A 23,863-nucleotide genomic window follows, 5' to 3' on the forward strand; every position below is an offset into this window, starting at 1 on the left:
CGCGTGCGTGTGCGCGGCGGGTGGGGCAGCGCAGAGCGGGTCCCGGATTGGCTGGGCCGGTGAGTGCGGGCCCACTACCCCGGCTCTAGCGTACTGGCGGAGACAGACGTGAGAGCTCGGCGCCCAGGGTTCGCGCCCGGGCACTTGAGGGGCTTTGGCTCCTGGCCCAAGGACTCCTCAGATTTCTCCTGCCCTTTTCCCCTCGGGCAGCGGAGGCGAGCACCGCGAACGCCGTGTCCCGAGCGCCGCCGCCTGCGGACGCCTCATGGGCCGGGAAGGGATGCGGGTGAGGGGTTTCGGCTGCGGGTGAGGTGGTGTTCCCCGACCCACCCGGGTCCGACTGCTTGTTCTCGCCGTTCAGTAACGAGATGCAGACAGACTGAGAAAGAACGGAGTTTATTTCTGCAACAGGTTACAGGGAGAAGGTCGGAGTAACTCACCAGACCAACTCAAAATTATTAATACAAGTTTTTCTGGTGCTTAAATACATTCAGTGCATTTACAAGTCGAAAGCCAAAGTGTTTCACTCAAGCCAATCTTTAACGGTAATAGGGTCAGGTGTCTAGACAATTGCTTCAGAGCCTTGGAAATAATCTAAAGTGGGTCCTGGTACAAGGTGTGCAAGAGCAACTCCATTATTTTAATTAAACTCTAGGGGCTGAAAAAGTTCAGGCGGGATCCTAATGGACTTGTCTTTACATTCTAGCCTTTCTCCTAAGGCACCAGTTTCTCCAATTCTCTTAAGGCACCAGTTTCTCCAATGTTTAACTTATACATGCATCAGAATGACAGTGAGGCGTTGGTGAGAGCTGCTCTGGTTGCTAATGGAGATCTGGCCTGCCACAGTGGGAGCAGAGCTTGCCCAGTGCGCCGGGACGACTGCGGGCTCCATCCATTCCGCTCCCAGGGCGGTTGTCGGCCAGGACCGTGAGCTGTCAGGTCCCCCGTGGGATCCTTCCTGGAGTTTACACTATAGTAGGAGGCAGCCAGTACTTGCAAGCACGGGGTCGCGGGAACTACGACCTCACCCAGGCCAGGCGACCTTTCTCTCAAGAAGGAGATGTCAGAGGCCCCTCGTGACAGCGAGCTTCCGGGGACAGGGCTCCTAATGTGTTTGTCAAGTAAATAATGAGTAACAATCCGGCCAATTGGTGGGTCAACGAAAAAAGTCAAACTCTAAGATATTTGAAGAGATTTATTCTGAACCAAATGTGAGTGACCGTGGCCCCTGACACAGCCCTCAGGAGGTCCTGAGAACATGTGCCCAAGGTGGTCCGGGCACACTTGGTTTTATACATTTTAGAGAGGCATGAGACATCAATCAAATACATTTAAGAAATACATTGGTTTGGTCCAGAAACGGGGGACAACTCAAAGGCGAGAGGGGAGGGGGCTTCCAGGCTATAGGTAAATTTAAACATTTTCTGGTTGATAATTGGTTGAGTTTGTCTGAAGACCTGGGATCAACAGAAAGGGAATATTCAAGTTAAGATAAAAGATTGTGGAGACCAAGGTTCTTTTGAAGCCTTGTAGTGGCTGCCTTTAGAGACAATAGATGACAAATGTTTCCTATTCAGATGTTTGAAAGGTGCTAGACTTTTAATCTCTTTAGGATTGGGGGGCCTGGAAGAAAAAGATCTAGCTATGTTATAGGGATTCTTTATAGATGAGAATTTTTCCCCGCAAAGGACAGCTTTGTATGGCCATTTCAAGATATGGCAAAGAAACATGTTTTGGGGTAAAATATTTTTATTTTCTTCCTTGTCTCATAATGTTATGCCAGAGTCAAGTTGGAAAGTAAGTCACGATATATAGAGTTAAATAAAACCCATTTGATGATAACTTATTATTTGTGGGGCATGACTCCCCAGACCCCTTAGATAGGAATTTGGGCATGATAAAAAAAATCAGAGCTTAGTCCTCAGATGCAAAGCATCTACAACTGCACCATGGAGAAATCTGTGATTAAGTTAGAGTTTCTTGATATAACCACAAAACAAGGCGGACTACTAAGTGCTCTGTCATACAGATAGGAACTAAATGTCATGGGTTCAGGATTTTGAAAATCGTTCGTCTCATAATTAAGATACATGTAAGAAACATTTCATGCTATGGATGATTAAGAACTTCATACTTCGCTGGGCACGGTGGCTCACGCCTGTAATCCAAGCACTTTGGGAGGCTGAGGCAGGCGGATCACCAGGTCAGGAGATCGAGACCATCCTGGCTAACACAGTGAAACCCCGTCTCTACTAAAAATACAAAAAATTAGCCGGGTGTGGTGGTGTGCACCTGTAGTCCCAGCTACAGGAGAGACTGAGGCAGGAGAATGGCGTGAACCCGGGAAGCGGAGCTTGTAGTGAGCCAAGATCGCACCACTGCACTCCAGCCTGGGTGACAGAGAGAGATTCTGTCAAAAAAAAAAAAAAAAAAAAAAAAAAAGAACTTCATACTTTGATTATATGGTAGCTTTCAGCTCCTTGAAGGCACATATTTTGTCTGGATGATCCTGGTATCTCCTTGAATGCTGCCTGTGTGCTCAATAGAAATCCAATAATGGTAAATGAAGAAAGATGTAAATGCTGCAATAACTGGAGGGTTTAAAAGATAAGTAGGGATAGTCAGGAACTATAGGATAAACCCCACTGCCTTCAATATGAAGGTCAACCGGAAGTCATTAGTCTCTTGATTCTGTAAACACAAAGGCTAATAGCAGCAGTGACCAAAGCATATTCATTTCTGAAGGCAATGTATATGCCTCAAACTAACATCAGCTAACTTGTTAATTTCCAGAGAATAAGATATACTGCCCCATCAGTGGAGAGCAACTAGTTGGCAACATACTAGCCATGACCTTGGATTTGATTTCTCAAAGTGTCACTTTTTTCACTTGTAAAATGGGGGGTAACACGAATGATGGTTAAAGAGGAAATATATGTAGCATGTTAGCCCCATGCTTGGCATGAAAAATGTTAGCTATTGCTTTAAAAATTCCTTGCTGTGTACTGTGCAAAAAGAGTCAGACCTTGCCCTCGAAGCTGTAAGGATAAGCACCTTTTAAACCAATTACTATTGAGGGCTCCCAATCCAGACCCCAAGAGAGGGTTATTGGATCTCCTGCAAGAAATAATTCTAGACGAATCCATAGAGTACAGTGAAGGCAAGCTTATTAGAAAAGTAAAGGAATAAAAGAATGGCTACTCTATAGGCAGAATACCCCCAAGGGCTGCTGGTTGCCTATTTTTATGGTTATTTCTTGATTGTATGCTAAACAAAGGGTGGATTATTCATGCCTCCCCTTTTTAGACCATATAGGGTAACTTCCTGATGTTGCCATGGCATTTGTAAAATGTCATGGTGCTGGTGGGAGTGTAGCAGTGAGGATGACCAGAGGTCACTCTCGTCGCCATGTTGGTTTTGGTGGGTTTTAGCTGGCTTCTTTACTGCAACCTGTTTTATCAGCAAGGTCTTTATGACCTGTACCTTGTGCCAATCTCCCATCTCATCCTATGACTTAGAATGCCTAACCTCCTATCTCATCCTGTGACTTAGAATGCCTAACTGTCTGGGAATGTAGCCCAGTAGGTCTCAGCCTTATCTTACCTAGCCCCTATTCAAGATGGAGTTGCTCTGGTTCAATCATCTCTGATGATTGATTGGTATAAAGGTCAAATAGCTAGTAAGTAATAGAGGTAGGGGACTGTAAACTAGGAATTTTGATTCCGCTATATTTTAGGAATATAGTATCGCTCAACAGCAAGTAATTTTTAAGACATAGAAAGAAAATACATTTTTATATATAAGCTGGACTCTATTCATAATATTAAAAAATAAGGATTTAGACAAATTATAGGATGACAGATCCACATAGATAATTTAAGGAAGTTAGATATGCACTCTATGGCTACAACTGCGTGGAAGATGCACATTTGTCCCCCAAAAATCTCTTTATTGAGGCTACTGGTATACACTACTTGGTAGAATTGTCATTAGTCTGACCCAGTTTGAATGACGGTTGAATTTAGGAGAAAAAAGTCCCATCTTTCGACAAAAGTGTACCAGCCCTGTCAGTTTAAGGGAGAAAACATAAACAGAGGCAGTGTAGGGGTGGAAAGGGGATGATCCCTTTCTTTCCCATCATAAGCGTTACAGCTAACACTCCTATAACAAAAGACAGGTTAACAAGAGAAAATTACTAGCCTGGACACATGGCAAAACCCTGTCTCTACAGAAAATACAAAAATTTGCTGGGTGTGATGGTGTGCCTCTGTAGTCCCAGCTACTCAGGAGGCTGAGGTGAGCAGATCACTTGAGCCTGGGAGGTCAAGGCTGCAGTGAGCCAAGATTGTGCCACTGCACTCAGCCTAGGCCATAGAGTGAGACCCTGTCTCAAAAAAGAAAAGATAAAAACAAAACAAAAACAAGAGAAAAACATTATAAATTTACTGTATTTGATCAAGGTTTGTTTTGTTTGTTTGTTTTTGAGACAGAGTCTTGCTCTGTCGCCAGGCTGGAGTGGAGTAGCGTGATCTTGTCTCACTACAACCTCCGCCTTCCGGGTTCAAGCAATTCTCCTGCCTCAGCCTCTCAAGTACCTGGGACTACAGGTGTGTGCCACCACACCTGGCTAATTTGTTGTATTTTAGTAGAGATGGGGTTTCACCACGTTGGCCAGGATGGTCTTGATCTCCTGACCTCATGATCTGCCTTCCTCAGCCTCCTATTGATCAAAGTTTTACATGATGCAGGAGCCTTCAGAGTGAAGACCCAAAGATACAGGTGACTCTGTCTCATTATATGCTTAGGTTTGATGAAACAGGGACAGTCGTGTAGAAATGTGATTGGACAACAAAGGATATGAGCTAATGGTAATAGAAAACCTAGCAAGACCTGTCTGTTCAGATTCTTGAACTTTCTTTCGATTGTAGCATCTCTCCTTTCAGGATACAGTACAGGATCCTTTCTGGAATGGAGGTCTTATGAGCTGCTATCGAACACGGCAGGTGAGAGAATTTCTTTATGGCCAATTCTTAGACAAAAAGTAGGGGAAGCGGTTGGGCACAGTGGCTCACGCCTGTAATCCTAGCACTTTGGGAGGCCAAGGCGGGTGGATCACGAGCTCAGGAGTTTGAGACCAGCCTGACCAACATGGTGATACCCCATCTCTACTAAAAATACAAAAATTAGCCAGGCGTGGTGGCGTGCACCTATAATCTCAGCTACTCAGGAGGCTAAGGCAGGAGAATTGTGTGAACCTGGGAGGCAGAGGTTGCAGTCACCCGAGATCGCGCCACTGTACTCCAGCCTGGGCAACAAAGCTAGACTCCGTCTCAAAAAAAAAAAAAAGTTGGGGAAGCTTAGAGGTTCTGGTTTCTGTAATCAGCCTTGGGGAAGAGGAATTCTATTTTCTATGACTTGCTTCGGGAGAGAATGAGGGTATGACAGATAGACAGGAGGGTAAGACAGGTTGGTTAGAAACTTTGCTTCTGAGGCTGCTTCTGAGGCCTTCACTTTGGGGTATCATTTTCTGAGCCCCAACAGCAGGAAAGAATAAATAATAGGAAATTAGAAAACAGTATTGACATAGATATTTCCTGAATTCTAAAGTGATCCATCGTTTAAAAAATAACATTTTATTGGAATTAGTTGCAGAATATCTTTCAGTCTGTTGGTAATGCGATTAAGTTGCAGAATATCTTTCAATCTGTTGGTAATGTGATTGGAATGATGAGTTAGGAGTCAACTAACCATTTCAAACAAATTAACTTTTTGTTGAAATTGTTTAAAAAGACTGGGTGTATTGATAAACTGATGTGGGATATGATAAGATTTCTCTTCAAATAATCTGATCAATCTTTTATTCTTTAATTCATAGTACCCCCCCCCCAATTTTTCTCCTTTTTCTCCTTTTTTCCTCTTTGCCTTTGTTAAATGCCCAGGCACGCCACAATACCACGTTTTATCAATACCAACTTACATTCCTTTCCTTATTAAAAAAAAGACTAACTTTCTAGCTCATTACAAACACCCTTTCCCCTTTCCCTCCACTTTTTCTTTTACATGCTCACCCTATCTAAAAAAAATCGAATGTTTAGCCAACCAAAATTAGTTTAAATTGTACGACCCGACCACGACCAATAAAAAAAGAATACAAAGGCAAGACTTGCGTCAAAAATAAAGGCCCTCGTGCCCCTTTGTTCAAGTGCGCTCTCATGGCAACTGGCCGAAGAGACACCCCTCTGCGCAAAAGTAAAATTGCTTCATTAAAAATCCTTTGTTCGAGTGTTCAATTTCCTTAAAATTGTAAGGGTGATTCCTAACACCGACTTCATTTCCTCATTCCTTTTCTGAGATAGAGTCTCGCTCTGTTGCCCAGGCTGGAATGCAGTGGTGCAACCTTGGCTCACTGCAGCCTCCACTTCCCAGGCTCAAGCGATTCTCATGTGAGTAGACGGGATTACAGGCATCTGCCACCACACCCGGCTAACTTTTGTATATTTAGTAGAGATGGGATTTCACCATGTTGGCCAGGCTGGTCTTGAACTCCTGACCTGAAGTGATCTGCCCACCTCAGCCTCCCAAAGTGCCTGGATTACAGGTGTGAGCCACAGTGGCAGGCCCTCATTTCCTCACTATTTTGAAACAAGGCACATACATTTTCTGTAGGGAAAAGAAAGATCAGACTGTTACTGTGTCTATGTAGAAAAGGAAGACATAAGAAACTCCATTTTGATCTGTACTAAGAAAAATTGTTTTGCCTTGAGATGCTGTTAATCTATAACTTTAGCCCCAACCCTGTGCTCACAGAAACATGTGCTGTATGGAATCAAGGTTTAAGGGATCTAGGGCTGTGCAGGGTGTGCCTTGTTAACAATATGTTTACAGGCTGTATGCTTGGTAAAAGTCATCGCCATTCTCCATTCTCGATTAACCAGGGGCATAACGAACTGCGGAAAGCTGCAGGGACCTCTGCCCAAGAAAGCCTGGGTATTGTCCAAGGTTTCCCCCAACTGACACAGCCTGAGATATGGCCTTGTGGGAAGGGAAAGACCCAGCCGTCCTCCCCAGCCTGACACCCGTAAAGGGTCTGTGCTGAGGAGGATTAGTAAAAGAGGAAGGTCTCTTGCAGTTGAGATAAGAGGAAGGCCTCCATCTCCTGCATGTCCCTGGGAATGGAATGTCTCGGTGTAAAACCCGATCGTAAATTCCTCCTATTCTGAGGTAGGAGAAAACCGCCCTGTGGCTGGAGGCGAGATATGCTGGCAGCAATGCTGCTCTGTTACTCTTTGCTACACTGAGATGTTTGGGTGGAGAGAAGCAAAAATCTGGCCTACGTGCACATCCGGGCACAGTACCTTCCCTTAAACTTATTTGTGACACAGATTCCTTTGCTCACATGTTTTCCTGCTGACCTTCTCCCCATTATCACCCTGTTCTCCTGCCGCATTCCCCTAGCCGAGATAGTGAAAATAGTAATCAATAAATGCTGAAGGAACTCAGAGACCGGGGCCTGTGCGGGTCCTCCATATGCTGAGCGCCGGTCCCCTGGGACCACTGTTCTTTCTCTATACTTTGTCTCTGTGTCTCATTCCTTTTCTCAGTCTCTCGTTCCACCTGACGAGGAATACCCAGAGGTGTGGAGGGGCTGGCCCCCTTCAGTTTTCTTTCCCTCAGGGTTGTATAGTGCATAACGGCCCTTGTTTGGCTAGGAGTATTGTAATGGGACTGCATTTGTTGTGCCAAGCCCTTACTGAAACTAATGGGATGGATACAATTTATTTCCTAGATAGTCATACCTTCTAATATTGCTTTATGAGAGAGACAAAGTATAAATGTTTAGGAAAGGTTTAAAGCAATGCATTCTAAATTTTTTTCTGAAGATTGAGTCTCAGTGTTAGGTATTAAAAGGGGCCTTAAAGCTCATCTAGTCCATTTCCTTTCTTTTAATGAAAATACAGTTTTTGAGAATGTAAGTGGATGTTTTAGATGACACACTTACAGGCAGAATCTGAATAACTCTGCCTTCCTGAGAACTAGCCCAGTGCTCTGTTTGCTTGCTTACCTCTCCAGGTCATGGAATCAGACCTCTTAGTATTCCATGCAGCTTAAAACTGAAAACCTTTAATAAAAGTGGTTGGGCAATTTTCAGCCTTTTTTTTTTTTTTTTTTTTTTTTTGAGATGGAGTCTGACTCTGTTGCTCAGGCTGGAGTGCACTGGCATAATCTCATCTGACTTCAACCTCCGCCTCCCAGGCTCAAGTGATCCTCTTGCCTCAGCCTCCTGAGTAGCTGGGACTACAGGCATGTGCCACCACATCCGGCTAATTTTTTTGTATTTTTAGTAGAGACAGGGTTTCACCTTTTTGGCCAAGCTGGTCTCAAAGTCCTGATCTCAAGTGATCCACCTGCCTCAGCCTCCCAAAGTGCTGGGATTACAGGCATGAGCCACTATGCCCGGCCTTCAGCTTTCTTTTGGTTCTAATCATATATGTGGTAAAGTGATTGATTTAGACAGTTATGTTAATGTGAACAATGCTGTTAATGTTATTGAATTTGATTAAAATAAAGCTCCATAATTTATTTTATTTTATTTAGCATTAGGGCCTTTGGGACAAAATATGAATAACGAAAGCAAGATAATTTGCAAGTAAGAATTAGTCCAAGAGCTATAGTATGTTTTGGGTTTGTTTTTGGGTTTGATTTTGATCTGTTTTTAAATAAGTATGTTATAGTATCTAATATTAACTTAAAATCTTGGTTCAGTTTGCCCTACATAATCTATTCTAAAGATATATGTATTGGTCTGTTCTCGCAATGCTAGAAAGAACTACCTGAGACTGGGTAATTTATAAAGAAAAGAGGTTTAATTGACTCACAGTTCTGCAAGTTGTATAGGAAGCATGGCTAAGGAGGCCTCAGGAAACTTAACAATCATGGTGGAAGATGAAGGGGAAGCAAAACTGTCTTATATGGTGGGATCAGGAGAAAGCAAGTGAAGGAAGAAGTGCTACACACTTTTAAACAACCAGGTCTTGTGAGAACTACTATAAGAGAACAGCAAGGAGAAAGTCCACCCCCGTGATCTAATCACCTCCCACCAGGCCCCTCCTCCAACACTGAGAATGACAATTTGACTTGAGATTTGGGTGGGGACACAAACCATATCATACAAATTCAAGAGTTTGTAACTTGGTACAATGTGCCTTTATTATTTTCTGCATCATGTGCATACTTCACTGGTTCACAGCATAAAGACTGAAAACTGCCATATTTATTAGGAAGTTGTATTTTGTTTTTCAAGCTCTGTTGAGGAATAGATGGAATTTGTTCCATGGTGAGCTGTTTTTAAGTTTTCGCAGTATCATTAATGACCCTAGTCTCATTCTGGGAAACTTGAATTCTCCTTGCAAATTCTAAGAAGTTCACACTTTACCCAAACTTAATGTAATAACGAGAGACAACATCTGTTTATGCCTAGTTATTTGAGGTTTTATTGCCTGTTTGTGGGAGAAATTCTCTCTTTCTGATTAGTATGCAGAAACTAAAATCTTGGTGAATGATGGTGATAAATATCTGAAACATAATCAGATGATTCAGTCAATTTTTGGTGAAGATTATTCTGCTACACTTTATACCATATCATGTTACAAGAAAATGACAATGACACACTTACATCTTTCATAATACAGACATTATAATTGGTAACAAACATGCAACATCTATTATTCCGTTCTTCGTATTGGGCGTCATTTTGAAGTATAATTGATGCAGAAGACTTAACACATTATTTGGGTTTTCAGGTATTAAACCAACCCACCTGTAATTTATAGAAAGAAAGGCAGCACAAAAAGTGTCTGCCAGCTTTGCTATTTTCCCCTCTTCAGAGAGCCTCTGTGACTTTTCATGCTGCAAATAGCTGTGTACACATGATCGTATCTTCCATAGGAGAAACAGGCTTCTAAATTCAGATGTCTGTTTATGCTGAGGCCCAACTAAAAGCTACATTACCTTGTTCTTGACATCCTTTTTAAAAAGTACTGTGTGATCTTTGTCGAACTTTGTTTAAACGAAGGTTAAACCTTTTGAGAAAATTGGTAATAATTACCGGTGTTTTTATACCAGATTTGGGAGTCACAATCAGCAATTATTGAATACGTACATTGTGCCAAGTACCTGTACTAGATTCTGAAGTTAAAGACTCAGTCCCTGCCATGAAATAATTTATAATCTAAGTAGGTAGAAGGAACAAGTATATAGAAATAACAAAGACAGTTTATAAGTACTTTGAATGAAATTTCAGGTAGATATCACAGTAAGTGGAGCAGTTTCAAAGGCTTCTTGGGACTGGGGCTTAAGTGGGCCTTGAAGGATGACTAGGATGTAAATAAATTGGGAGGATATTTCAGAAACAGCAAACAGAGGGCAGAAGAATAGAGGCAGACTCTGGGATTGTAGCTGTGTCACAGAGGACAGCAAGTGTGAAAAGGCAAACATTTGTGACTAGAGCAGAGTCAGAGAGAATAATGAAAAGTGAGTCACTGTGGGGAGGACCTTCCATGTTAATTAAAGAACCCGGACAATGTTCTATTAGGTGCCGCCTGAAGACGTTGGAGCAGGATGTTGACAAGAGCAGAGGGCATTTGAGGTTATTGGAAGTGAAATAGAATGGATTAGAAAGGGAGTGTCAGCCTTAGCCAGACAATTTGAAACTATTCAGTAATAACCCATTACATACTGTGTATTGAGACCATTTTCCCCTTGGTCTTAAGGATGTAGAGGTAGTTACATGCAGTAGTGTTATCTCTACTTCTTGACAAGGACTGCCACTTTGAGGCAGCAATAATCTTTAAAGACCAGTCCCCAGGGAGAATTGGCTAGGGGCCAGGCCATCAGAAGATTCCATGTCAGAAAATTGCCCTAACAGGCTATTCATAATGTGTTCCAATTTAGTACCCTTTACACTGCAGAGTCATGGAATAGTACTTAAGCTGTTCATTTTAGACAAAAATACACTTCCCAGACACATTAATTACATGTTTCAAAGTTGTATTTAAAACTTGCCTAAAAGGTAGAAGCTTTTAAGTAAACAAAAAATTTTCTCTTGGCAAAAAGTAACCAGACTCTTCCTTGATCTGCTTATTCAAATCTATCAGGTGTTTTATAAGAAACACTAATATTTTTCCAGAAGGACCAGCTGGCATCATATCCGACCATGTTCTGCTAAGGTGACAATTTTTCTTTCTCACACTTTATGCATTCCAGAACATTAATTCTCAAGGGAGGTACCTAGTTCATTCCTCTACCCTTTAGGAAGAACAGCTCTAAAATGAAAGCTCAAAACTCTCCAGAGGGAGAAAAGTCACAGCCACTTTTAATTTGGTATGAGTCAGGCTCCACAGGCTCTGGGGTTTGCTTTGCTGCTTACTAGTTATGTGACACTGAGCAAGTTAATTAATCATCTTGTGCCTCTGTTTCTTCATTTGTACAATAATAGGTCCTACTTAGTAGGACTGTGGGGAGTGTTAAATGATATATAAAACCCCAACATTAACTGGCATATAGTAAGTGTTATATGTATTAATTGTACGACATTCTGTGGGTTTTTTTGTGTGTTCCCGTAGATACTACTCAGCTAACCTATAAACACAATTGATAGTTTCATGTATGTGTATGTGTGTGTGTGTGTGTGTGTGTACTTTGCATTTTAAAATGTCTTTTGGTTACTGAGGGTTTCCATAAAAATCATAAATATAAGATGCTCACCATCAATATGGTATACTTCAGCAAAGAAGAAGCTAGGAGCTAGAAGCCACCTTTGATCTCTTTAGTTTACATAGTGTCTTACCTTTTATATTGCTGGTTTCATCAACTGGTTCCCATTAGCAACCAAAGTGGCAGCAGGATTTGTGTGTTTATGTAGTGATAATTTTTGTAGTGAACAAAAAATTATACTTTAAATATTTTAGTCTTGAATTGACTTTTCCGCTGAGGAAACTCAGTGGAAAAAGTCAATGAACTGAGGCACTCAGTTCATTTTTTTTTTTTTTAAGGCAGAGTCTTGCTTTGTCACCCAGGCTGGAGTGCAGTGTGCAATCTCAGCTCACTGAAACCTCTGCCTCATGGGTTCAAGTAATTCTCATGCCTCAGCCTCCCGAGTAGCTGGGATTACAGGTGTTTGCCACCACACCTGGCTAATTTTTTCTATTTTTAGTAGAGACAGGGTTTCACCACGTTGGCCAGGCTGGTCTCAAACTCCTTACCTCAGGTGATCTGCCCACCTCAGCCTCCCAAAGTGCTGGGATTACTGACATGAGCCACCATGCCTGTCTAGCACTCAGTATTTTGTATTGCTGTTGGGGACAGCAGGACACTTAACAAGTACTAATGAAAAAAAAATTTGGTAGAGTGGAAAAGGCACTGGCTTTGGGCCCCTGGATTGCTACCATGCCTGAAGTCAAAAGACACGGCTTTGAATAACAGCTTAAATGCTTATGGACATTATGACCTTGAACACGTTATTTAGCCTCACATTTTTCATCAACACAATGGGGATACTAGTAAGTATATGCCTTATAGGATAGCATTGTGTGATCTAAGTGACCATACATAAGGCACCAAGAAGAGTGCTTGGGATGTAATAGAGCCTCAGTACATGTTAGATCCTCTCACCAAACCAGGCCCCTTCCTCTTGCTGCTATCTTCTTAAGCATTAACCAGCAATGCAACCTCAAGCAAGTCACTTTTCTTTTTTAGACCGTGAAGTTTTCTGACCCCTTCTCTAAATCAATTCTCTCATTTATTCTTGTTCAGCCTCAACTTCCATTCCCCTGATATCCCCACTAACCGTTTTCACGGAGAGCATTGAAAAATTCTCTCAGCTTCCTCCTCTCTTACCCTACCTGCGTCTCCATCAGTCGTTTCTTCTGGTTTTGGGTACCCTCCTCCCACTCAACACCCATCAAACCCTGTGCTCTGGATTCCATCATTTTTTGCCATTGAATCTGTCAGCTTTTTGCTCTCTCACCTGTAATTTCAGCCTCTCCTTGCCCCTGCATCCAGGCTTCTCATACTCTTCCATTTAAAAAAGATTCCTTCCTAGATTCTTCATCCTTTCTCCAACTATTGCTCTCTTTTCTTTCTCCTCAGTTTAGGAGAAAAAAGTGTACATATCATCCCACATCTTCCCCCCAACCCAGCTCTCTCAACCCACTGGTTTCCATTCTTGTCACGCTACTGAAACAACAATAGTAAAGGACATAATTCAATGGACATATTTCAGTTTCTCAGCCCATATCTTACTTGACTCTTCTATCATATTTGACATTATGAATCTTCCATTGACACTCTTCTTCTCATTCTCCTTCCAGTCTGGTCATTCTTTCTTAGTTACAGTGACTGAATTTATTTCCTCTGTCCCTTAAATATTGGTGTGCTCTAGGGTTCTGTGCTCTCTTTCCTTCTTACTCTCTGCCCTTCTCTTAGAGTAATCTCATGTACTTTTATGGTTTTTTATTCTCATCTGTATGCTGATGTTCTTTTCTCTCCTCTGTCTGCCACACTTCTTGCCTGTGTTCCAGAGCTATCTATTCAACTGTGTTGGACGTCTTCACTTTGGTATTCCACAGACTCCACGTGTCCATAAATGAGCCGTGTTAACCATCTCTCTCCTCCCCTCTTCTCTGCTCTCTACATCTCTCTCCGCACAAGCCTGCACTTTCTCCTAAATTCCCTGACGTGTTTGATGGAACAACTGTCCATCCCATTCACCAAACATGAAACCTGGGTCAATCCCTGATGCCACTTCCTCCTTTCTTCACATCCAGCCAGTGACATCTGAGCAGAGAACTGAATGACCAGGGGTCAGCTCTATGAAGATCTAGGGGAAGAGCTACAGCAGACATGAGACTGAGTTTTCACTTTCATAGTGATGTGTTCTGAGCAAACTGGCCCAGAATTGGCTGCTTCCTACAAGCAGTAATGTTGAGAGGATCATTTACACAGGAAAGCACTTAAACAGATCAAATAAGGAAAGACATTGGCATAATTTTTTTGAGACGGAGTCTCACTCTGTCACCCAGGCTAGAGTGCAGTGGCGCGATCTCGGCTCACTGCAACCTCCATCTCTCGGGTTCAAGCAATTCTCCTGTCTCTGCCTCCAGAGTAGCTGTGATTACAGGCAAGTGCCACCACACCCAGCTAATTTTTGTATTTTTAGTAGCGACAAGGTTTCGCCATGTTGATCAGACTGGTCTTGAACTCCTGACCTCAGGTGATCTGCCCGGCTCGGCCTCCTAAAGTGTTGGTATTACAGATGTGAGCCACCATACCTGGCCCATAGATTGTTTTTACTGACAACATTTTCAAACAAAATGCTGTCAGGTTGTCACTAAAAAATGGATCTTGGATTCTTTGCAGCTCCTCAAATTCCTTTTTGTTCTTTCTGTTAGTTCTTTGCTGGGGTGTTGGTGGGGGAAATGGGGGGCAGGTGGGAAGGTGGGCACAGAATTTTCCTGACTAAGCCGAAGCTCTCCTGCCTCTTTTACTTGTTCTGAAGACTTTTGAATTTGAGATTAACAACACAACCATCTCCTCTTAAAAGTCTGTATAACTTTATCTTGCATATATTTTGTTATTAAATATGTCTTTTAGTAGAGAATGAGTAGGAAGACTTTGGTCTTTATAATATTCAGTTTTATGTGGGTTATATCCTGATTTTTAAAGTTAGAAACTCATAATTTTATGTAATTCTATGTAACTAAAAAGATTGATTTGTTTTTATAATCTATATTTGTATAAGTATGGGACTAGATTACACAAAACAACATTGATCACTGGAACTAAGAGCTTTCTGTTGACCACAGGCAAACAGCTCTTTCCAGTAGAAAAGAGCTGGGCTCCCTCACTGTTTCCTGGCACACGGTATGATATTGAGTTCCATGATTATGCATGTACCTTGGGTTACAACCCCCCTGGCGGCAGAACCTCTATTGTGTCCTTCTTTGTATTGCCCACAGAGCCTGTTGGTGACCTGCACACAGGAGCCCTCCAGTCAGTACTGATTGAATTACTCAAGGCTGCCTCTCTGCAAATTTGAGGTAAGCAGCTGAGTTCAATGATGCTGGCTGCATTTTCAGCTATTGGGGCTGCAGTAGCTAGGCAGGGGCTGCAGGCCCTTCTGGCTTTTTAGCCCTCCTGCTCACCCACCATTTACACAGTCTTCCTTTCAGAGCCCCCCTTTCTCCTCCTGCACTTCCTTGAATATTGACTGCCTCTCTGATTTCCTTCACTTTGTCTCTCCCAAATATTAGGGCTGTTTTTATGGTCTGCTAATTCTGTGAGGATGAGGTACCTCTTCTGGGAGGCACTGCCACACTCAATGGCACTGCAAACAGGTTTTTATTGGCTCATCTCCAAGCTCTCCAAGTCATTCTGCCCTCATACTGATTATGAGACACCATCTGTTTATCTTGATTGCATAATAAATTGAGGACTCATAAATGTAGTTGACATCTAAATTAGATCCAAATCACAGTAAGAACAGGATAATGGTCTCCTTTGTCAGAGATGGATGAATAATTACTTTTATAGCTCTGGAAGAAAAATGGGTTATGCAAACAGATACTTCACCCAAATTGGTTTCCTGAGTGACTCTCCGTATGTTGATGTTTTTGCTCAGGGACAGGAACCTGCCTACCCTGTTTCAGGGAAAACCAGAAAAGAAATATAATCTGCTTTGGGAGGCTGAGGCGGATGGATCACGAGGTCAGGAGATCGAGACCATCCTGGCTAACATGGTGACACCCCATCTCTACTAAAAATACAAAAAATTAGCCAGGTGTGGTGGTGGGCGCCTGTAGTCCCAGCTATTCTGGAGGCTGAGGCAGGAGAATGGCATGAACCTGGGAGGCGGAGCTTGCAGTGAGCCCAGATCACGCCACTGCACTCCAGCCTGGGCAACAGAGCAAGACTCTGTCTCAAAAAAAAAAAAGAAGAAATATAATCTGCCCAACCCAACAGTCAAATGTTAGCCACCAATGTCCTTGTGTTACCCTGCTTTCTGAGGGCCAGAAGAGATTTTCAAAGATTATGAGCACTAAAATAACAGTTAAAAAAAAAAAAAAAAAAGCTAGTAACCTTGGCCTGTTGCCTAGTACAATATAGCTGATCAGAAGGAAATCACAAGGCAGTGGGACTGGGCTAAGGTGCAGCTTGTGAGTTCTCTAGGAATTGGGTGGGTTATTGCTTAAGGACAGTTCATCAATAGTTTTTTTTTTTTTTTCTTTGAGATGGAGTCTCACACTGTTGCCTGGGCTAAAGTGCAGCGGTGCGATCTCGGCTCACTGCCATGTCCGCCTCCCAGGTTCAAGTGATTCTCCTGACTCAGCCTCCCGAGTAGCTGGGATTACAGGTGGCTGCCACCATGCCCGGCTAATTTTTTAAATTTTTAGTAGAGACGAGGTTTCACTATGTTTGCCAGGCTAGTCTCGAACGCCTGACCTCGTGATCCACCCGCCTCGGCACCCCAAAGTGCTGGTGCTAGGATTACAGGCATGAGCCACCATGCCTGGCCTCATCAATAGTTTTAAAAGACCTGTTACAATTTCTGGCTAATTTGCTTTTACCGTTAATTCAGAATGCTTGTGATCCACAGGCTATAGTGAGTGAGTTGTCCCTGGCATCCCTTTTCCTTACATATGTGTTCCACTAGAAGCAAGAAAAACCACATACAGCTGCTCAGTCTGCAATACGCCAACAGCACACGCACACAGGAGTCCTGTTTAGCTCACTTCCATTTCCTACGTGCACTGCTGCACACTTGACCTACACACTTGACATACGAAAGTGTCTCTGATCATTTAAACAACTCTACAAGTGTGTATTATTACCCCCATTTTATACAGGAGGAAACTGAGGTTCCGTGTGGTTAGGTAACTTGCTTGGGTTTCCATAGAGGCAGAGGTAGAATTTGAACCCAGTACTGTTTAGCTCATGCCCTTTCTGGAACACTCTCTTGCCTCTCTATCTTTTCTTTTTGCTGCCTATGCTCAGATTGTTCTCTCTCTTATAGAATATATATATATATATATTTTTTTTTTTTTTAGAGAGAGTCTCGTTCTGTCGCCCAGGCTGGAGTGCAGTGGCGCTATCTTGGCTCACTGCAAGCTCCGCCTCCCGGGTTCACGCCATTCTCCTGCCTCAGCCTCCCGAGTAGCTGGGACTACAGGGGCCTGCTACCACGCCCGGCTAATATTTTGTATTTTTAGTAGAGACGGGGTTTCACTGTGTTAGCCAGGATGGTCTCGATCTCCTGACCTCGTGATCCGCCCGCCTCGGCCTCCCAAAGTGCTGGGATTACAGGCGTGAGCCACCACGCCCAGCCAGAATATACTTTTCAATCTTCTCTTTCCCCTGTCGGAATCTTTATCAATCAAAACTTTTGTTTTGAAATACATATATGTATATATTTACAAACACATACAACTTAGGTTTACATCTATATTTATTTATATGCATAGACTTCTAGGTATTTATAGATAGATGAGACAGATATAAATAAATAAATAAATAAAATATGGAAAGATATACTCCTCAAATAGTAATGGTGGCTTTATCTGAACAGTAGAATACTTCGTGATTTTTATTTCTGTTTTTAAAAATATATTTATGAAACTAAATTTATATTGTTGCTATAATCACAAAACAATTTTTAAAACCTTTCACATCCTTTTAAGTTCACATGTCACTACCTGAATAGAATCTCTTCCTGGTCTCTAAATTAAAGCTCTCTGTCCCTCTTTTGAAACACACTCCCTTTTCCTAGTACTTGTATTTTCTTGAGTCACTTCTAGCATTTTGCTTTGTATTCTGTGTAGCCTCAACTTCCCAGGGCCCACTAACTCAGAGAGGGAAGAATACAACAGGCACAGTTAAAAATAAAAACAGGCTGGGTGCGGTGGCTCACACCTGTAATCCCAGCACTTTGGGAGGCCAAGGCAGGTGGACTACTTGAGGTCAGGAGTTTGAGACCAGCCTTGCCAACATGGTGAAACCCTGTCTCTACTGAAATGCAAAAATTACCCAGGCGTGGTGGTGCACGCCTGTAATCCCAGCCCAGCTACTTGGGAGGTGGAGGCAGGATTGCACCACTGCACTGCAGCCTGGGTGACAGAGCAAGACTCCATCTCAAAAAAAAAAAAAAAGAATAAAACCAGTAACAGAATAATTGTTATTCCAATCTGCCCCCCTTCCCCAATCATGAAAGCTAGGATCTTTTTGCTGTATCCACCAGATCTCAGGCTTGTGTCTCTTCCCCTCTCTGTAGTCTTGGCTGTGTGTCCACCACAACACTGTTCCTTTGATGTGAGTCAATCATTAACGCTCACTCCAGTGTTTGTTTTTGCATGATGCTGTCCCCTTCCTTTCACTTGGTTCTAGGCTAAGCCCCATTATTCCACCAGGCCCCACATGGTCTAGGCTGTGCCTCCTGTCTTCACTTTGCTGAAGTGGCGGGACAGTCTTCTCCTATCCAGGTTTCACTTTAAAAAAGTTATCCCTTCCTCTTGTTTTCTTCATCTCCGATAAAGCCTAGCATGGAGTGACTTTTGCGTTTGAGTTTTTCCTTTTGTTTCTTACAGCATCCCCTCCCCTGCCACCTTGCCTAGGGGAATTTGTACTGAACTTGGTCAGGAGTCAGAGTAATCTGTCTCAATATCTCCCTCTCCTCAATCAGGGGCTCCAGACAAAAGGATGCTCAACTGCTTTCTCTCCTGTCTGGGAGATCAGGGTGTGACCTTCATTCTATAATTTATTCAAGTGTCTCTCTCCTGTGTAGCCTGTCAGCCTTCGTGTCTCCAGTCATTCTCTTCCTAGACAGACTTGTCTGGGATGTTCAGAACTGGAAGTTTGGTGGCTTGCCCTGACATGTCCAATACTCAGTAAGCAAGCAGAACTTACCCTCTTTGGGCTCTCTGCACTGTGTGCTCTTCTAAGCCATGCAATCAACTTCTAAGACCATAAGAGGGGAGCTAAGCACCATTCAGCTTTGTATATGCCCTGAGGGAACTAACACAGTTGCATAGGATGGCAAGAAACCTATACATTTTTGCGGAATGAATTAATAAAATCTATTGACTTTTGTGCTCTGCTTTTCTCCCTTAACATTATTGCAGCAAGCAATCAAATAAAGGCAATTAGTCCCAGTTTGTTCTACACTAAGTATATCGCACTGTGATTCTGATTCCATAACTTAGATCTGAGTTTTAGAACACTGAGACAATCACAGTCGTCCCTTCGTATCCACAGGGGATTGGTTTCACATCTGACCTCATGTGATAGGTTGCAGTCAAAACCCAGTCAAAACTTTGTTTCATGCACAAAATTATTGTATGAAGTTAACTTCAGACTATGTGTATGAGGTGTATATGAAACATAAATAAATGTGTTTAAACTTGGGTCTCATCCCATAGATATCTCATTATTTATATTTTGAAATATTTCAAAATCCAGGAAATTCCAAAATCCAAAACACTTCTGGTGCCAAGCATTTTGAATAAGGGATACTCAACCTATAATACCTAATATAATGTAAATGCTATGTAAATAGTTGTTATACTGTATTTTTAAAAATTTGTATTTTTTTATTGCTGTATTGTTATTTTTAAATTTTTTTAAAAAATATTTTCAGTCCTTTGTTGGTTGAATCCATGGATTTGGAACCCATATGAATACAGAGGGCTGACTATATACATAAAATTCGGCCTCTTAAATTATGCAATTTAATATAACCACAAAGTTGCACACTCATCACACTGTCTAAAATCAGAACATTTTTCATCATGCCAAACATGAGTGACACACATTAGCTGTCATTTCCATCTCCACACCTTCCCCCTGCCCCATGAATCTATTTTGGGTATTTGCCTATTCTGGACATTTCATATAAATGGAATCGTACAATATATGGACTTTTGTATCAGATTTCTTTTACATTGTATAATGTTTTCAAGGTTCATCCATGTCATAGCATGTATCGATACTTTATTCCTTTTAAATGGCTGAATAATATTTCACTGCATGGATATACCACACTTTGCTTATCCATTCATCCATTGGTAGACATTTGGGTTGTTTCCAATTTTGGGCCATCATGAATGTTGGGAACATTTGTGTATATGTGTTTTCCTAGGGACATATGATTTCAATTTTCTTGGGCATATACCAGACCATATGTTTAAGTTCTTAAGGAATTACCAAAATTGTTTTCCAATGTGGCTGTGCCATTTTACATTCACAGCAGCAATGTATGAGGGTTCCAGTTTCTCCATGTTTCTCTTTTTGAATTATAGCCATCCCAATGGATGTGAAGTGGAAAATCAATTGGCCATGGATACCTGGGTTTATTTATGGACTCTCAGTTCTATTCGATTGATCTATATGACTATTCTGATATCAGTACTACACAGTCTTGATTACTGTGACTTTGTAGTAAGTTTTGAAAAAAGAAGTGTGAGTCCAACTTTGTCCTTTTTCAAAGTTGTTTTGGCTATTCTGGGTTCCTTGCATTTCCATGCGAATTTTATAATAAGCATGTCTGTTTCTGTAGAAAATGCAGTTGCAACTTTGATTGGGATTGTGTTGAATCTGTAGATCAATGAAGGGAGTACATCCCTCTTAACAACCTTTAGTCTTCCAATCCGTGAACACGAAATGTAATTCCACTTACTTAGGTCTACTTTAATTTCTTTCCATGATGTTTTACAGTTTTTAGTGTATAGGCCTTGCACTTCATTTGTTAAATTTATTCCTAGGTATCTTATTTTTTCTATGTTATCGTAGATATAATAGTTTTCTTAATTTCTTTTTAGTATATAGAAATACAGTTGCTTTTTGTATATTGATCTTGTATCCTGAATGTTGCTGAGATAACTTGTTAGCTCTGATGTGTGTGTGTGTGTGTGTGTGTGTGCGTGTGTGTGTGTGTGTGTTTCTTAGGATTTTCTATATACAAAATCATGTAATCTGCCAATAGAGGAAATTTCACTGCTTTCTTTCCAGTGCAAATGCTTTTTATTTTTCTTGCACAACTGCTCTGACTAGAAATGCCAGTACAATGTCAAATAAAAGTGGTGAAAGTGGGCATCTTTGTTTTGTTTGTGATCTGAGGTAGGGAGGGGGAAGATTTCAGTCTTTTACCATTAAGTGTGATGTTAGCTCTGGGTTTTTTGTTTGTTTGTTTGTTTGTTTGTAGATACCATTAATCAGGTTGAGGATGTTCCCTAGTTTATTGAATTTTTTTTTTTTCAATCAGGAAAGGTGGTGAAGATTACCAAATGTTCTTTCTGCATCTGTTAAGGTGATCATGTGGTTTTTGTCCTTTATTCTTTTCATATGTTGTCTTACATTGTTTGAGTTTCGGATGTTGAACGGTTTAACCTTGCATGCCTGGCAAATAGCTTAACTAGTCATGGTGTATAACCCGTTATATCTGTAGTTGGATTTGGGTTGTTAGTATGTTGTTTAGGGAGTTGTGTGTGTCTGAGAATCTATATATGGTCCATAAGGGATATTGGTGTGTAGGGTTCTTTTCTTGTGATGTCTTTGTTGGGTTTTTGTATCAGAGTAATACTGGACTCATAGAATGAGTTGGGAAATGTTTCTTCCCCTTCTGTTTTTTGAAAGAGTTTGAGAGGATTAGTGGTAATTCTTTAAACATTTGGTAGAATTTACCAGTGAAGTCATCTGGTTCTGGGCTTTTCTTTGTGGGACATTTTTTGATTACTAATGAAATTCCTTTCTTTGTTATAGGTCTATTCAGATTTTCTTTTTCCTCTTGAGAGAGTTTTGGTAGTTTATGTCTTTCTAGAAATTTGTTCATATGAATTATCTAATTTATTGGCATACAGATGTTCATAGTATTTTCTTATAATCTTTTTTTCTATAGTGATTCTCTCTCTTTTATTTCTGATTTTAGCAATTAGAGTCTTCTCCCTTTTTTCTTAGTCAATTAGTTAAAAGTTTGTCAGTTTTGCTGATGTTTTCCAAGAACAACCTTTGGTTTTGTTGATTTTCTCTATTGTATTCATATTCTCTCATTCATTTGTACTCCAATATTTATTTTGCCTTTATTTTTGCTTGCTTTCAGTTTAGTTTGCCCTTCTTTTTCCAGAATCATAGGCGAAAAGTTAGTTTACTGAATTGGGGTCTCTTTTTAAAAATATCTGTATTCACATTTCTCTCTAAGCATTGCTTTTACTATGTCCCATAAGTTTGGTACATTTTATTTTTGTTTTCATTCATCTCAAAGTATTTTCTAATCTCCCTTGTGATTTCTTCTTTGACCCATTGGTTATTTAGGAGTGTGTTGTTTAATTTCCACATGGTTTTGAATTCCCCAAATTTTTCCTTCTGTTATTGATTGAGTTTAATTCCATTATGGTTGGAGAAGATATTATATATGGTTTCAGTTCTTCTGAATGCATTGAGACTTGTTATATGGCCTAACATATTCTCTGTCCTGGAGAATGCTGTATGTGCACCTGAGAAGAACATGTATTTTGCAGTTGTTGGGTGGAGTGTCTTACTTATATCAGTTTTAGGTATTCACTTTTCACCTGGTTAAACATTATTCATTCTTTGAGTCACAGGTCCAAAGGATTTCTTGTGTCAAATATTTCTTAATCCATCTCCCTAAGTAAAATGTAGTTTCTTCATTTGAATTTCTATAATTCTGCCAACACCTATAACTGTATTATAACTTTTATTCCAATTCAATCTTTCTAAATTCTGATGTTATGTGTTTCTTTGTGCAGAGCCATGTTGTAACTGTATCTCCATATCACTGAAACCTTACTTCTAGTGGTAACTTTAAAGCATGTCATCGAAAGGCTGAAAGAATCTGCTGGTTATTGAGCACTTTGTCAATCCAGAGCCATAAACAACCTACAATGGATTATGGATAAGGAGAAGCAAGGCAGTGTACTCTGCCTCTGGGGAACCTACATTTTAGTTAAGAGGTCTACGAGATACCAATGTAGGAAACCTTTAAGACAAGATTTGACCAAGTGCCAAGATGAAGGCACTAGGGGATTGGACTTGTTCACTTTGTCTCTCTCCCCATGCGTGGGAAAGAGGCTTGTGGAATTGTGAGGCTGGAACAGCCCTCAGGGTTTCTGATTTCTAGTCATCATCCAGCCTGTGCGTGGACACTCTCACCCACAGGGAGACGCCCCCACACTCCCATTTAGGACTTGTTGATGGTTGTTTGCTAACTTTGGGCAGAGCAGGAAAAATGAATTGCCCTTTAGCTACCACACACCCTTCAGTCTTCTCCATAAAATAAACCATAAGCCTGCAAAATCATGTGTAAAGTCAACAGGGAAAGGAAAGAGCTGTAGTCATAAATTCTAATCCCAGGAGGATATGTCAAAGGATGCTTGCATTATATATATATATATATTTTTTTTTTCTTTTCTTTTCTTTTCTGAGACAGAGTCTTGCTCTGTCACCCAGGCTGGAGTGCAGTGGTGCAATCTCTGCTCACTGCAACCTCTGCCTCCAGGGTTCAAGTGATTCTCCTGCCTCAGCCTCCCAAGTAGCTGGGATTACAGATGCCTGCCACCACGCCCAACTGATTTTTGTATTTTTTAGTAGAGATGGGGTTTCACTATGTTGGTCAGGCTAGCCTTGAACTCCTGACCTCAGGTGATCCACCTGCCTTGGCCTCCCAAAGTGTTAGGATTACAGGCGTGAGCCACCGCGCCTGGCCAGCTTGCATTATATTTTGATTTCAGATAAGGAAAGTCAGATCAAGTGACTGTGAGAAGGTCACTTCTTTCTTCTCCCTTCCTTCCTTCCACAATGCAGC

General features: G+C 41.4%; 1 protein-coding gene across 2 annotated transcripts in view; it reads left to right on the forward strand.

The window, feature by feature from the left end:
- The first annotated feature begins 25 nt into the window (after positions 1–25).
- ACKR2 (atypical chemokine receptor 2) overlaps positions 26–23,863 on the forward strand; it is a 63,004-nt gene continuing 39,166 nt past the window's right edge. The window contains exons 1-3 of one of the 2 annotated variants that reach the window (XM_055109739.2): positions 26–59; positions 4,944–5,003; positions 15,015–15,095. The gene's annotated coding sequence lies outside the window, so the exon portion shown is untranslated. Of the gene's footprint in view, positions 60–4,747; positions 5,004–15,014; positions 15,096–23,863 lie in introns of those variants that run through there. The other variant, XM_003809296.7, reaches the window with a different exon arrangement.

This window comes from Pan paniscus, chromosome 2 (genome assembly GCF_029289425.2).
Source record: "Pan paniscus chromosome 2, NHGRI_mPanPan1-v2.0_pri, whole genome shotgun sequence".
In the NCBI taxonomy this organism is placed as follows: Eukaryota; Metazoa; Chordata; class Mammalia; order Primates; family Hominidae; genus Pan; species Pan paniscus.